General features: G+C 53.1%; 1 pseudogene; it reads right to left on the reverse strand.

The window, feature by feature from the left end:
- Nucleotides 1–757: 757 nt before the first annotated feature.
- Nucleotides 758–2329, reverse strand: LOC103301744 (D-3-phosphoglycerate dehydrogenase-like; annotated as a pseudogene).
- Between the last annotated feature and the right edge of the window lie 2842 nt (nucleotides 2330–5171).

The raw sequence follows: 5171 nt of genomic DNA on the forward strand, positions 1-5171 counted from the left end.
CTCCTAACCACTCACCTGCCTGCCTGTCTGATCGCCCCTAACTGCCTCTGCCTGCATGCCTGATTGCCCCTAACTCCTCTGCCTGCCTGCCTGATCGCCCCTAACTGCCCTCCCCTGCAGGCCTGATCTCGCCCCCAACTGCCTCTGCCTGCCTGATCTCGCCCCCAACTGCCCTCCCCTGCCGGCCTGATCTCGCCCCCAACTGCCCTCCCCTGTCGGCCTGGTTGCCCCCAACTGCCCTCTCCTGCTGGCCTGGTTGCCCCCAACAGCCCTCCCCTGCGGCCTGATCTCGTCCCTAACTGCCCTCCCCTTGCCAGCCTGGTTGCCCCCAACCCCAATTGCCCTCCCCTGCTGGCCTGATCTCCCCCCAAATGGCCCTCCCCTGCTGGTCTGATCTTGCCCCCAACTCCCCTCCTATGCTGGCCAATTTGGTTCTGATTGGTCGGTTTCTGTGCCAGTCAGCATCAAAAGCTCCGCATCCTAGGCAGCCATTTGCTCCTCACAGTTGACCCAGATTTGGTTCTGATTGGTCAGTTTCTATGCCAGTCAGCATCAAAAGCTCCTCCTCCTAGGCAGCCATTGGCTCCTCACAGTTGACCCAGATTTGGTTCTTTTTTTTTTTTGGCGGGGGGAGGGTAGGCTGTTTATTAAGTGGTTATTACAGGGATCAGACTACATAAGTGGTGTCAGCCCCGGGAATGTAACCTGTCAATGTTGATCACAAAGCCCCCAAGGCTGGTCCTGGTGAGCCCCAAGGTCAGAAATGAAACTGAAAGCCCTCAGTCATAAACTGCTTCCAGGCATCCAGGCTGGGCAGGAGGGAGGAGATGCCCATGACATGCCAGGTCTCCCCATTGGACACCACCGAGGTCTGGTAAGACAGCAGCTGCTTGCCTGCCTCTGCCAGGAGCCCAATCATGGTAGGCAGCATGGCAGGGTTGGAGGGCTGAGCCCAAAACAGGAGCAGGGGCAGACCCCTGCACAGAGGCACTTCTGGTCTGAAAGCAGCTCCGTTGTGTGCCTGCAGCACAGGTGTGGTGCCCTGTCCACAGCCTGGTAGGGGGCACCTGCCAGGGCCACGCTCAGGAGGCCTTCCCCGCATCCTTGCTCTCCTGGCACAGTGTGGTTATGAGAGGTGGTTACATTGAGGCTGGGCTCCTTCACCAGCAGCTTGGCATTCACCAAGTTCACATCTGCATGATTAGAAGCGTCTTTGAGGAGGCCGACAATGACTGCGGGGCTCAGGCAGTTCCCAGCATTCTTCAGGGATAAACCCTGCGTTACCATCTGGATGGTCCCTTTGGGGGACCCTGCCCAGGCTCACATCAGAGTCCCCAGAGCTTCTGCCAGACAGATCCAAGGTTTGGTGTGCGGAGAGAAGGCGCTGGTAAGGGCCTGGGCATTCACGACCCCCGCGAGGGCTCTCCCCTTCACCATGTCCACAAACTGAATAGTGATCTCCTCCCCGCAGTGGCCCCTCTGTGGGGGCAGCTGATGACGTTCTCGTGGTCCACCAAGGCGCGGTCCCAAGGCAGCTCTTCCGTGAACACATCCAGCGCTGCGCCCGCACACTGCCCTGACTGCAGGGCCCGGAGCAGGGCGCCCTCTTCCACGATCCCTCCGCAGGAGCAGTTCACCACGCACACACCCTTCTAGCACAGGGCAAAGGTGCTGTCTTTCAGCAGGCCTGTCGTGGAGGGCAGGAGAGCGGTGTGCACAGTGATGAAGTCACAGAGGGCCAGATCTCCTCCAGGGGCAGCTGCTGAACGCCGAAGGGGGCCGAGACCTCTGGTTAGATGATGGGGTGGTACCCTACAGTCTTCATCCCGAAGGACTGTATCCGGACAGCCACCTCTCTCCCGATCCTCCCCAGGCCAAGAATTCCCAGGGTCTTTCCATTCAAGTCGGTTCCCATGAACTTCTTTCAGTCCCATTTGCCATCTTTCATCAAAGCCATCGCCTGGGGAATCTGCCTGGCCAGACACATGATCATCCCACAGGTGAGCTCCGCAGCACTAAGACTGTTCCCATTGGGAATGTTCATGACCAGGATGCCCTTCCTCGTGGCAGCCTCCAGATCCATGTTGTCCATGCCAGTGCCGGCCCTGCCCACCACCTGGAGCTTCTCTGCGGCATTGATGACATCTGCGGTCACCTTGGTGGCCGAGTGGAGGATAAGGCCTTCGCAGTCCTGCAGCTCGGCTATCAGCTCCTCTTTGCTCAGGTTCTGCTTCTCCACCACCTGCAGCCCTCCATCTTGCAGGATCTTCCAGCATCAAGGGTCCAGGCTGTCACTGATGAGCACTTTCTGTAGATTTGCAAAGGCCATTGCTGGAGCCGGCCTCGAGATCAACTGCTCTCCATGGACAGAAACACCTCTAAGCTCCCAGATTTGGTTCTGATTGGTCAGTTTCTATGCCAGTCAACGTCAAAAGCTCCACCTCCTAGGCAGCCATAGGTTCCTCACACTTCACCCAGATTTGGTTCTGACTGGTCAGTTTCTATGCCAGTCAGCATCTCTGGGCCTATCAACGGGGCCTGATCAGAAAGGTGGGGCTGATCAGCAGCCCCAGCGGAGTCCTGGAGAGATGGAGGCGCAGCTGCTGGCCAGACTGGGAGAGAAAGAGAGAGGCAAGTGTTGGTCAAAAGCTGCTACAGAGGCAACGGATCAGTTCCTGCTTCTCTCTTCAGACCTCTCTCTGGCCCTGATTCGCAGCCCCCTCAGCAGTCAGTGCTGGGGCACCATGCCTGCAGCGGAAGCAGTCAGCATTGGGTTGCCATGGCAACCCAGCACTGACTTCCGGTCTGGTCAAACTTCGGTGGTAATGGTGTTACACCCTGGCTCTTTATTATAGAGATTTGTTTGTTTATTTATTTATGTACTAGAGGCCCAGTGCATGAAATTTGTGCATGGGGGGGGGGGCGGGGGAGAGGGTACCTCAGCCCAGCCTGCGCCCTCTCACAGTCCGTGAGCCCTTGGGGGATGTACGACTGATGGCTATCAGACATTCTTAGCACTGCCTCAGAGGTGGGAGAGGCTCTCACCACCACCGCTGAGCTCCCCCTCTGAGAGTGCACTGATTACCAGGAGGCAGCTCCTACATTGAGTGTCTTCCCGCTGGTGGTCAGTATGCATCATAGTGACCGGTTGCATATTAGCCTTTTATTATAAAGGATTTATTTATTTATTTATTTATTTATTTATTTGTTTGTTTATTTATTTCCTCACCAGAGGGTATTTTTCCATCGATTTTTAGAGAGAGTGGAAGGAAGGGGGCGAGACACAGAGAGAGACATGTTGATTGGTTGACACATCAATTGGTGTGCCAGGCACTGAGTGGCGTTTTGTAGACATTCTCTGATGCAAGACCCGTTCTGTCCTTGTCCAACGTGAGGCTCCCCCAGAGCAGCGGTGGGTGGAGGTAGTTTGTTTATGCCAACCATGTGTAACAAGGGCCTGAGATCAGTGTTTTCCTGGCTCCTGGTTGCCCACCAGCTTTTCCAAATGGTTACCGTTCCACCCCGGTACAAGCTACTCCCGCTCTTTGAGGGTTTACCAGTTGGTTGCAGGCTGACCTTGTTTCATTGCACTTTGTTTTATTGTGCTTCACAGATGTTGTATTTTTTACAAATTGAAGGCAAGACCCTCCAGCAACAAAAAGGTTACTACTTGCTTTATTAGGGTGGTCTGGAACCCAACCCGAAATATCCCTGAGGTATGCCTGTACTTTTTACCCTCCTCTGTGCCATCTACTTAAATCCTGGCCACTCTTCCATATTCACTGAAGGCTTGGCACAGTTTAAACCGCCCATCCTATCATCCTTCCCTTGCAAAACAAACCCTCCACCACTCCCTGGAGAATAAGTCAGGTTCATAAGGGAATACATGTGAGTTCTTTTGAGCTTTTAAGGAATTTAATAGGGAGCCAAAAAGAAAAAAAGGAAAAAAAAAAAAGCTTCCATAAAATTCCAGTAAGAAATACTGAACTGAAGGGGATATCTGATTGCTAAAGTGATTATTGTAGCAAAGTTAAAAGCCCTCAGATCTTTAATTTCTATTCTTGGAACTAACAATATTAAACATTTTATACAATATTGAACACTTACACATTAAACAATGTCATACATTTGCAAATCAATTGCTGGTACTGCAATGTAGGGTTAAGGACAGCCCCTGTGTGCGTCTTTGCTTAATGGAAGAGGCTGCCTTACCCCGGCCGTGGAGTACCCTGTGTAGTTTAAACAGCGAGCTGGCTGGACCAGTCACCCATCAGGTACTGTTGTAGGAAGAGCAGTCAAGGCACCTTCCTGACTAACTCAGCTGTGACCTTGAGCCAGCCACTCATTCTCCACGGTCTCAGCTCCTTCCCCAGGAACAACAGCTTCTAAGAATCCCTTAGAGGAAACTCTTAGCGGGGAGCGTCTCTACTACTAAGGGTGATATTTATTTGCTAATGTACTCATTCCTAAGCATTAACTAATCGAGTTATTAATTTTGTCAAGCGTTTATTTATTAAGAGCACCAACCAGCACCAGGCGCCCTGCTCCCGGCCAGGATAGGTGAGTAGGGTGGAGACAGCCCTGCTCAGGAGTCTGCAGGCTGACGGAACTGAGCCTCGCCAGAGCAGGGACCTAGAGTGTGATTTGAAGGGGTAGTAAGGGGCCACCTGTCCAAAGTTATAGCGCCTGAGTCTTTAATATAATCCCCTCATGCTCCTCAACCCTGTGGTTTGAAGCAGCATCCCCCGTGTGGGCTCTTCGGAAGGCTCCCTCACCCCTTTGGCAGGTGTTCAATGAAAGCCTGGGTGCCTGGCTATGTCCCACCATCCAGTAAGTCCCAGCAACACTGGACTAAACAATGGTGAGTGTCCTGCGCTGACTAATGCGTGACTCATGCCCTGCAGAACTTTCTGCCTGGGGACCTCACCTGGGGGTGAGCTTAGAACCAGTGCTGAGCATTCTCACCTTGGGCTAGAGTACTGAAGGCCCCTCTTATATGCAAGCATAGTGTGTGTGTGTGTGTGTGTGTGTGTGTGTGTGTGTGGGTTGGGGGGGGGGAGGTAAGATGGAAAGCTATTCATAGCTGTATCGTTCACATCTTGAAGAGAATCAGAATATTATAGTTCCATCAGAAACTTGATTTAGCTCATATTTCTTGAGAAGGCATCCAT

This window comes from Eptesicus fuscus, chromosome 14 (assembly GCF_027574615.1).
Source record: "Eptesicus fuscus isolate TK198812 chromosome 14, DD_ASM_mEF_20220401, whole genome shotgun sequence".
NCBI lineage: Eukaryota > Metazoa > Chordata > Mammalia > Chiroptera > Vespertilionidae > Eptesicus > Eptesicus fuscus.